Genomic DNA, 12,041 nt, shown 5'->3' with positions numbered 1-12,041 from the left:
AGCCGTTTTGCGTATAGATAAACATATTATGAATATCACATCACATATACATCATATAGTACATATCTATAGTGAGTTATACTGTTGAATACTGAGTGCCAGACACTCACCAAAAATGTCAAGGGACTAGTATCCTTGTATACTACGTAATACAAGAGATACCATTGAACAAGAGCGTGCCAGACTGGAACTAAGCAATGAAAATCATAATGTGAGTTGTCTGGTTAAATAAAGGATAAATAAATAAAATCAAAATAATAAGCAAGCTATGTACCTTGCTAGCAATGGTATTCTGTATTTGCTTTACTGTAGCTAACTTCTTTGTTGATGCCAAACATGTACAGTAGCTCTACAATGAGCCTTAGAAGTCTCCCAACCCTATAGCATGGTATTTTTGGTCCCTCATTAATTACATTACTCTCCATAAGTATTAGGACAGTGAGCAATCTTTCTTCTTGTGGCTCTATACTCCAAAAGGTTGCATTTGAAATCAAACAATTGCTATGAAGTTAAGTATAGTCTCAGCTTTTATTTGAGGGTATCTTGGTCTCACTATTTAAAAATTACAATTGTATTTCATTGCACCAAAGGCATTTGGGCAGATTCATATTATTTCAAAATTAAACACTAATGTTTAATATTTTGACACATATTCTTTGCATGCAATAAATGCCTAAAGTATGTGACCCATTGAGCCCACCAGATGCTGGGTGTCTTCCCTGTTGATGCTCTCCCAGGCCTATACTGCAGCCATCTTCAGTTGTTGTTTATTTTGAGGTATTTTTGCCTACAATCTTATCTTCAGGAAATTAAATGCCTGTTCAGATGGATTTAAATCTAACGATTGACTTTGCCTGTCAAGAAGAACTTTCCACTTTTTGGCCATAAACAACTCCCTAGTTGCTCTAGCAGTATGCTTGGGGTCATTGCCTTACTGTATGATGATGCGCCGTCCAATGAGTTTGGATGCATCGTTTGTACTCGAGCAGACAAGATGTTTCTGTACACTTCATTATTAATTCTGATGCAGTTACATCATCAATGAAGCAAGACGATTTTTCAATTGTGATTGTATTGGCTAATTACTTGCAACTATAAAGCCAATACTTGGCGCACCATTAGAACAAAGATCTTACGCATCATGCATGCTGGCAAATAAGTTTCACTGTCCACAAGGATTCTCACGTTTTGTTGGTTTATTCCAAATAGATCAGGCAAACAATTCCATATCCATGCAGCTACTACGAGATGTTTAGATGATATGTTTGGATGTTTCGATACATGGTAAAAACCGTATGTCCACCAGGTGCACTTCCTAACCCCATTAGCAGCCTACCTAAATACCCTATGAGTGAGGTCTACCTGTGTGAAGCCCCCTAGTGACCAAAATAATAAACAACATATGGAAACAATAACTCCTGATACTTATAAGCAAATACAATAATCAAATACAATAATAAGCTACAACTAATAATTATACTAAACTAATATCAAAACAGTGAAATGGCTTCTACAGTGATAATTGTGTTCTCTCTGTCATACTCAATGTTAAAGTTAGTGGTCACATATCCTTAACGGGATGTTGTCATTATGACTGGACCATATGATCGAAGGATTGAGAGGCCAAGATGTCATGGTTGCACAGATGCAGTCACACACGACATGCACAGGCTGTTACACACACCTTTAAGACCCAGACGGGAACACATCAGGGTAATCCCACAGGATACTTTCCCCTCACATAGGAGACCTGTGTGTGTGTGTGTGTGTGTGTGTGTGTGTGTGTGTGTGTGTGTCTAGTGAGGTCAACCATGGATTGCGTAACAGCTGTTCCTCGCTGGACTGTTGTGTGTCATCTATCATCTGCACTACAATGTATTACGTAAAACAATTTGATGTTTGGAATTATAATCCCCTGCACAGGGCCAAAAGCCTCTGCTCTGCGAGAGCACAACCCATCTGTGAGCTCCGGCTTTTCCTGTCACTCGCACACGGCTCATTGTTGAACAACATAGCAGACAGCAGACAACATAGCAGACGAGAAGAGACAAAATGAAATGAGATGGGATGAGATAACAGCTAAATAACCCTAGACAAATAAACAAATAAAACTAAATTATCTCGAAGGCGCCTCAGATCTATGAGATGGTATGGGCTGCTCAGTGCTGTCAGAGCAAATACGCTAGAATGCTGTTCTGTGGTTGTAAATGTTTTCATAGTTTGAGGGTTCCAGAGCCGCAGCATGTCCATCAGTTAATAGAGACCACCTAAGCAGAAGTTGATGGCGCAATATTGGAAATGTGTTGTTGTATGTGTGTGTGTGTGTGTGTGTGTGTGTGTCTGTGTCTGTGTCTGTGTGTGTGTGTGTGTGTGTGTGTGTGTGTGTGTGTGTGTGTGTGTGTGTGTGTGCGAGAGAGAGAGAGAGAGAGAGAGAGAGAGAGAGAGAGAGAGAGAGAGAGAGAGAGAGAGAGAGAGAGAGAGAGAGAGAGAGAGAGAGAGAGAGAGAGAAAGAGAGAGAGAGGACTCATCAGCAGAGCTCAGGGTGTTACTGACTCCCTGTCACACTGACATTAGGGATGTGCAGGCTTGTGTGCTAACTCTGCACTTACCACTAAGGGATGGGTGGGGGTAAACTGTTTATTGTATGTTCAGCAAATGTATCTTCTATCCATACATAATGGGTAATTGTGCACAACCAAATAGATATACATCTAGTTTATCCTCTGAAGGAAATGCAAACATATAGTATGACATGGACACATCTTGAAGAGAATGAATCATTAGCAAACTCTTTGGCTATTTCAATCTTTGCATAAGACCTGTTTCTCAGCTCTTGTTTCATATGCAATGGTATTCAATGTATTTTACAGTGATATCAATATGATGGCATTTTAACACCCTTTTACCCTGTGCCTTGGTGGACTTAAAGGCAGAGAACGCACCACATCTCTAGTGTGGATTAAAAGATCTTCAAGTCATCAATAGTTACAATCAACAGGGGCGTAGTGGGTTAAGCGCTGACCATGTAACCGCAGGGTCCCCGGTTAGATTCCGGCCGGGGACATATCCTGCATGTCATCCCTCCTCTCTCTCTCACCCATCCTTCCTGTCATAATCTATACTGATCTGTCAATAAAAAATATGAGTGGGACTGGCCCACTCAGAAAAAAATAACTTAAAAAAATTAATAAATAGTTACAATCAACAGATGTTTCACTGTGTTACTCTAGGTGGAGATCATTAACATGTTTAACACATGTGTATCATGTCTTCCATGCACCAATGGGTAAAGGCATGTTTTTGCAAAAGAGAACATAATCACATCATTCTCACATTCAAATGTAATCAAAGTAAAAGTTAACAACCCTTATTCCACTTCTGTAAATATATACCTGTTTAATACCACTTTCTATACACACTCTCATAATACTCAGTGTGTTTATAGTGCCTTATATAGTGCTCATAAAAGCTTATACATAGTTAGAACATCCTTAGCCATCACCATGGTGCATTATTAAGACCAAAATGCATCATAGCCCCATCATCATGTATTATGCTCTTTGGTCTTACCGTGCAACATGGTGATGTGTTATAACTACTTATGAGCTGGCATGAAAGCTTATAGCAATCATAAGGGATTAAAAATGCGTGCTGTGTGTAAGAGGAAGTGGGTTTGGAGTATTGCAGTATCATGAGTTCAACTTGGCCCATATTAGGTGAGTTGTCTACTCCCCTGTCTGCAGATCTACCCCCTATCTGTCAATCTACAACTTGTCTGTAGATCCACCCCGTGTCTGTCAATCTCACCCTATTTATGGTTATGGGGGCATATCTGTAGGAACACACCCCATTGCCGCTTGCGGTTATATATATACAGTATATATATATATAAATAAATAAAAATGCTATATGTAAAGCACTTTGTATGAAATGTGCTATACAAATAAACTTGCCTTGCCTTGCCTTGCCTTGCCTATGTTAATGCTGTTCCAATACTTAAACATACTTCACTTTGGCAAATATCAGCAAAAGTTGGAATATGCAAACCAGCCAAATCCTACGGAGAGGCGTCCCATAACTCTTTGCAAAATATGACAAAGCCAGTAATTTGCCCTCATGTTAAACCTCCACATATTCATTTTGATAAGTTACGATATAAGGTAAGGTATGATTTATACGGGTAAGGCCTGATGATGTTATTTTACTGAAAGGTGAAAGATAACTGGGAGTTCTGACCATCCACCATTTCTCCTATGTGCTAATGCCACAGAAAACGCCACAGAGAATGAATTGCAGAACATGGGAATATGAAGCACTGGAGAACGCCATTCGGAATACAGCTAATGCTTCTCAGTATTTTCTAGATACATTTCTCTATTCTGAAGCTTTCAATCTTTATTGCTGTGGTAACCAACCAACTGCTCTGTGTGTGTGTGTGTGTGTGTGTGTGTGTGTGTGTGTGTATATATATGTGTGTGTGTGTGTGTGTGTGTGTGTGTGTGTGTGTGTGTGTGCGTGCGTGCGTGCGTGCGTGTGTGCGTGCGTGCGTGTGTGCGTGCGTGCGTGTGCGTGTGTGTGTCTGCCTCTGTGGGCGAATTTCACTCAGAATTTCTCTGATTATTTGCTGACTTTTAAGTTAAAGAAAATCCTAAAGTAAACTTAAAAGGTTACATGGTTCATGAGGGAGCACTGATTCATTTCATGTTCTGTACATCTCAGAATACATTCTGCTGCTGCCGTCAGCAGTTATATCATTGTTCTAGTGACAGCTATACATTCCCAAATCATAACACCCCCTCCAATATGTTTCACAGATGAGGTGGTATGCTGTAAATCTTGGGCATATCCTTTTTTCTCCAAACTTGTCTCTTGCAAACACTCTGGTACATTAATATTCATCTTATACCTCCACACAAACATTTTTTCAAAACTACTGCAGGCTTTTTAGTTACTTTCTAGTGGTTTGCGCCTAGCAGTGAAGCCTCTGTCGTTGGGCTGGTGACGTTTTCTGAGGATGGAAGTCTCTGACACATTCATGCCTTCTTCTTGGAGAATGTTCCTGATCTGTGGCAGTTGTGACAATCTGTGGGTTTTTCTTAATTATGATGTGCATTCTACGGTCATCCACTATATGAATGAATGAATGAATGGACTTTATTGTCATTGCTACAGTACAGGTACCAAACAACGAAATTTAGGAGGGGTGGCTCCCCTGGTGTTAGGAAAGGGAGAAAAAAAAAAACTTTTTAAAAAAAATCACAAGAAGGGAAGGAGCTGGTTTACATAAATAAAGGCTATGTACACTATCCACTGTACTATACTGTACAGATAGACGACTAGGGTTGTCATATTGCACAATAGTATTATTTCACATTTATTTAAAGTGTCACAGTTTGCAGGCTTGAAATGTACATGTTTGTGCCTCAGCACTACACATGATTTTTTCAGTCCAGCAGCTGCCATACAATCCGTCCAGACTGTCCAGGGCCCAGAACTTAGGTCTTTGCTGTGTTCAGGGCCTGGACGGCCCTGTGGTAGAAGCTGTTCTTCAGTCTGTTTGTCTTCCTTGGCCTACCGAAGTCTTCCTTGGTCTACCGTGTGGTAGCTTATGTACAGTATGTAATGTGCAGATGTATAAAAAGAAGCTATATCAAAGAGGCATGTACAATGCGCAATATACAGTTTGTGCAAAGTTAGTATTGTAAACATCAGTAGTGCAAAGGTTAAAGAGTGATCACATCAACCATCGTAGTATTATCATTGTTATTGCCATTGTATCCCGGGGGGATTGCCAGTATCGGGGGGGATACTGAGAGTCATAGTCAAGTATGTTGGGGGGGGGGGGGGCGGATAGTTCAGCGGATGTGTGGAGGGTTTATCAGAGTGATAGCTCTGTGAAAGAAGCTGTTCTGTAGCCTGCTGTACGGGTCTTGTGAATCCTCTACTTCCTGAGTCTCTTAGATGGTTGGGGTGCGAGGTATCCTTGATGATGAGTATAGGCACTGCTGTGCCTTTTTGACCAAGGAAGAGGGGTTTAGGGTCCAATAGCGGTCGTTGGAGATAACGACCCCCAGAAAGTTGAAGCTGGGAACACACTCCACGTCCATCTCATTGATGTAGATGGGGAAGTGTACACAGCCCCCAAGTCCACAATGATCCCCTTCGACTTACTGGTGTTGAGGGCCAGGTGTTTGTAAGCGCACCACACCGCCAGATGTTGGACCTCCTCCCAGTAAGCCGTCTCGTCGTTGTTACTTATCAGGCGCACCACTGTGGTGTCATCTGTGATGATGATGGAGTTAGAACCATGCATCAAACTTGATGATGGAGTTAGAGCCATGCAATTACTGAGCTCACCAGTACCTTTTCTTCTTTTTTAATGATGTATAAAACTTGTTCCATGTATACAACTTGTTGTCATGTCTAAATGCTGAAAACTAATTTACACAAATACCCTCAAATAAAAGATCAGAATATGTACTTTAACCTCTTAGTAATTTGGATTTGGATTTGAAATCCAAACCTTTAGAGTATAGATCAAAAAGAAGAAAAGATGCGTCACTGTTCCATCATTACACAGGACAGTGTATATCCAGGGGTCAGGGGAGCACAGTAATGGAAATGCTTCTTTCTTTTCATCATCCAAATTCCATTCAGAGCTGCAGATTTGAATTTCACATATCTCTCTTGAAGCTGAATAAAAAATGCTTATTTCATGATATCGAAGAGGAAACCGCAAGTCAAACAGGGTACTGTGAAAAAAAGAGTATGTATTGTCATAGAGACCCCTGGAAAAACTCACAGGGAAAAGCCAACCCTACTACAGATAAAGAATTCCTAGTAGCTATAGCAACATTGAAAATATGATATGATAGACCTAACAACAGACAGCTCTCTATTGCACCTTTGCACCTACTCAAAACACATAAACACTCAATACTACTCTCTGTTACATTTGAAGTGTTAGGCCCTATTTAACATGACTTGGTTTACATAGTATCATGTTAAAGAGCCATCCCACAGCTTTAGTGTTTTCTAGGGCTTCAGTAATATCCCCTAGAGAGACACAGTTCACATACAGAGCCCTCGAATACTGTCACAGAGGCCTACGCAGAATGTTGGTATTGGTGCTCCATACTAAAACAATGATTTTTTTAAGCTGTGCTCCTCAATGCATTTTTCCACCCAATTTGGGCCAGACTTGGGTTAAATAGTATTTTAAATGATTTCAAATACCCAGCTGTGCTGGACAGAGTTTGCCTGGCTCTATTGGACCAATGGATTCTTCCCAAAAAGTGCAAACTCCACCCACCTTGCACTCAAGGCAGGCAGTATTCAGTATTTTGTTTAACTGTTACCTAACAGTTACCTGTATTCTGAGGTAATGAGAAAACAATGACTTGCAGGTGGGAGCATTGTATTTTGCAAACAATAATGTTAGAAGCCCTCTGTGGGAAAAAGAGATGGTGCTTTATAGTAAGCTTAGAATCGCCACAGTCATTTAAAATCTATGATTCAACTGATTCGTATCCTTATTAAAACAGCATCTTTACATCTATGTACTCCAACTCCATTACAGCGAAGCCTGCATCGGGGCTTAAACACTCAAATTGCGTTTATTGCAACAATGGGGAATCCATGTACGAGAAGCAAATAAAAACATAACCATATGGACATAATGTTTATATATCCCATGTTTCATCCCTGGTTTCGTGATGTTGCATTATGTAATATGCTGCCCTTTTCGTCTCTACTTTATGTGTTTCTCCCTGCGGTAAGAATATGCATAGTTGTGGACCCCGGGGGCATTCAAGGACATCTGGGGACTGCTGTAGCCTCAGAACCATTGTGTGACAGTACATCAGCAGCCCTTGTGTATTGCCATGGGCTTCTACAGCTACAGAGCTGAATAGTGCCCTCCAGAACAGCAATCAAATCAAATCAAACTTTATTCATGTAGCACATTTCATGCACAGATCCAATAGAATGCACTTCACAGGGAGATTAAATAAAAACAATAATACATAGACTCCCTCCGGTCTGAAACTAATGCATGAATGTAACAGCAATGCTGAAGAAACCCCATTTAGTTTACCCATGGGGTGAGGTTACGATACAATACAACACAACTGAATTGTCCACTAAACCATAACCCTAACCATAACCCTTCTTCTCTGTTGAGAACAATTCTTCTGCATACCTAAGAGTGAGAGCACTTGTGGGTTACGTGCCTTCAAATACCTTCAAATAAACACAAAGCTGTAAGAAGAAAGACTGATAATGAATCAAATAAGCACTGGATGTTCCAGTGTCATGTCAGTATGTGGTCTCTTGTCAGATAGTGTCCCCTCGCTATTAATTGTGTTTTTAAGAGGTATCTAAGGCAATACCTAATTGAGCATGGCTTCCATGTCACTTTTGCATTTTAAGTGTTTTCATTCATTTTTAAGAATAATCGAACATGAATTATTTCATTCAGAATTGAATTTGTTAGTTCAACACCAACATTTGTACTTGACTTGAATGATATAGATTACAAGCACGTGTCTCCATTGTCAAAATGGATGTTCTTCCCAGGATACATTTTTATTCCAATATGTTGCCAATCTCACCTCCCAAGGGTTACTGGGACAAGATCCATAGTCTTATATCAAAATTTATTTGGAAAGGCAAGCGCCCTCGCTTAAAACTATCCACTCTACAGCGCAGCAGACAGGATGGAGGTCTAGCTGTCCCCAATTTTAAAATGTATTTTGGGGCGTATGTGCTGCGCCCTTTATCAACCTGGTTAGATTGTAATGCATCGGTTTCATGGCGAGCGATAGAGGAAAATTTGGCTTCCCCTCACCGCTTACAGGACTTAGTGTACTCAGGTCTATCTACTAAAACAATCCAAATCTAAGCTGGGCCCTATAATGTCCTCTCTTTTATCAGTATGGCTGGCTGTCGAGAAGGCTACTCACTCTCAGTTAAAGTGGCACACCCATACTCCTATCTTCCACAATTTCGCTCTTCTAACCGGAAAAGTTCCCTTTTCATATCCCCAATGGAGTGATAAAGGTATACATGTTCTTTCTGACATTTCTAATGATGAGGGTCTTAGAATGTTTAATGATCTGCGTATGACCTACAATTTACCAGGGTTCTCATTTTTTCTTTACCTGCAACTTAGATCTTCCATGCGTGCATATGGTGTTCCCTGGGGACAATCTCTATATACCCATGAGCTTCACACGATGTTAGATGTGGGAGTACAGACAAGGGGTTTAGTCTCTAAATTATACACTCATTTACTAGAAGCTTCCTGTAAACCTCTTGCTGTTCACCAGGTATGGGAGAGAGACCTTGATTTTTCTGATGGGGATATTGATTGGATGACTGTTTGGGACAATCTGGATATCACATCTAAAAATCCTAATCATAAGCTTATTCACTTTAACTTCTTACACAGGTTATACCTCACTCCGAGAAGACGCCACCTCATGAAAATCATACCCTCCTCAATTTGTGATCTGTGTTCACTCGGTCATGTGGGCTCCTTTTTACACATGTACTGGGAATGTCCTGGGGTGGCGGCATTTTGGAAACTAATATCTTCCACTTTATCTAATCTATTGGGGATCCATATACCTTGTTGTCCGAGATTATTGATCTTGAATGATACTTCATCATTGGATCTGTCAGCTTCCATGTTTCGTGTTTTATTCGCTGGTCTTACCGCAGCCAAAAAGATGTAAGCATTACGATGGAATCCTCCACATACTCTTACGCGTAAACAATGGCTGCTGTCTTTCCTGGACATACTATACATGGAACAATCTATAGCCAGAATACATGGAGCTAAAGAAAGGACAATTCAAACATGGACCTCTGCAATACATAGGATAAAAGACTTGATGGAGTGACTGTGTTTGTAGGCTGTGTTGTATGTGAAGTTAACCTGTAATTGTTGTATTATTATGATTGTATGATTTACCAAATATAGTGTAATGAAGAACTATGGGGGGGGGGGGGGGGGGGTGGAAGGGATGTTATCGCCATGGGGGGGGGGGGGTTACTCATGTGTTTATAGTGTGTGGGGGGGGGGGGGGTGTAAGATAAGGGAAGAAAAAGAAAATCAGGACAGACACTTATTTTGTTTGGTGTAATAATGTGAGTTTTTCATGTGTACTGTTTTGCAATAAATAATTGATTACAACAACAACAAAAAAAAGATATAGATTACAGATGCAAACAATAATTTGTCATCTGCAAGCATCAATGTCTTACTGATGAATACATTAAGAATATGTATATTTTGCATGGGAATATCAAAAACATTGTTATAATAATGACGTAATGTAATATTATATAATGTGATGAACAAGAGTATAACGTGATTCACAATCATTACTGAAATTGTAATTCATCCTAATTGCAAAGGTTGAGTTGAACATAATATTCATGGTGTCATCAATAAACATAATTAGTTACCATATAACTGCATGGGAGGACAAAGTGTCATAAGTGTAAGCCACTATCATTGTTATTTTACAATCATTTGCATTAGATTACTCTTACACACACTGACTCTTACACACTTCCTATCAGATCGGAACACTATCTCACACGACACCGGTAGCTTTTCAGCCATACGTTTGAATAATTGGCACCAATTCACACAAGGAGTGGCGCTTCATCATTCACATGGGGGACAACATGTTTATGTACACTTGTTTGGAATTGAGATTGTATTCATGTATTCAACCTTTATGTATTTAACCTTTATTTAGCAGGGAGTCCCATTGAGACCAAGGTCTCTTTTACAAGGGAGCCCTGCCTACACACAGTTTACAATCATACATAATATACAGACAAAATACAAAATAATGATGTAAGAAAACACAGTCAATATAAACATAAAGAGGTCCTCAATCAAAACGTTAAACTGCCAGAGCAACCAATTGAAACATTCTCTGCAGATTGCTCCAGTTGTGAGGTGCACCACACAACAAAACGATTTACACACTTCTGTCTATTCCTTTAATAGAAGCCCACCGTAAATCTTAGCTTTTTAACAAGCACCTCTGTATGTTTTCTGAACGTCAAGTCGACGTCAAACCAAATGCCCAGGTATTTATAAGTGGGGTCAGGCTCAATGCATAAATCAGATACATATTTTGGGTAAATAGGCAAGGCAAGGCAAGTTTATTTGTATAGCACATTTCATACAACAGGGGCAATTCAAAGTGCTTTACATACATTATTTAAAATGACAGCAAGAGGAGCATAAGAAAATAACAATTACAATGAATAAAAGCAAATATAAGAAGTAAATAGATAAAACATTTTAAATAGACAATAGTGAGTTAATGGAAAAAAGACATTGATAGAAGTGTTTGTGTTTCATCATAACTGGTGCAAAACATGAAGGTTTTTAGCTTAGATTTAAATATTTTAAGGGTTTGTGCCTGTTTGATTTCTTCAGGGAGTTTGTTCCAGGAACATGCAGCAGCGTATAACATAATTTTGTTTTTCCAGCATTAAGCACCAATCTCAGCCCAACAGTTCTCTGCAGCACAGTGAATACAGACTGTAACTCAGAAAGAACCTGGTCAATTGTGTGGGCAATAGCATAATACAATGTCAATGGCATATACAGTAGATGGAGGTTACAATTATTTACAGATAATCAAATATTGTTGATGGTGACACAGCTCATCAGGGAGGCCAGAGACAACAAGGACAACCTGTCAGTGTTGTGGTTTGACCTGGCAAACGCATGGCTCCATGGCACACAAGCTGGTGCAGCTCACATTGACCAAACATCACGTCCCCAGCAGAATCAGAGACCTCATCGCTGATTACTACAGCAACTTCAGGATGAGGGTCTCTTCAGGAGCAACATCAAGTTGGCACAAGGTGGAGATCAGCACCATCACAGGGTGCACAATCTCTGTGACACTGTTCTCCGTAGCCATGAACATGCTTACTAAGTCTGCTGAACCGGAGTGCAGGGGGCCCAGAACGAAGTCTGCTCAACGGCAACCACCCATCAGGGC

This window comes from Nansenia antarctica (genome assembly GCF_963989245.1).
Source record: "Nansenia antarctica genome assembly, chromosome: 1".
Lineage (NCBI taxonomy): Eukaryota > Metazoa > Chordata > Actinopteri > Argentiniformes > Microstomatidae > Nansenia > Nansenia antarctica.
Note: the sequence above shows the minus strand (reverse complement) of the source record.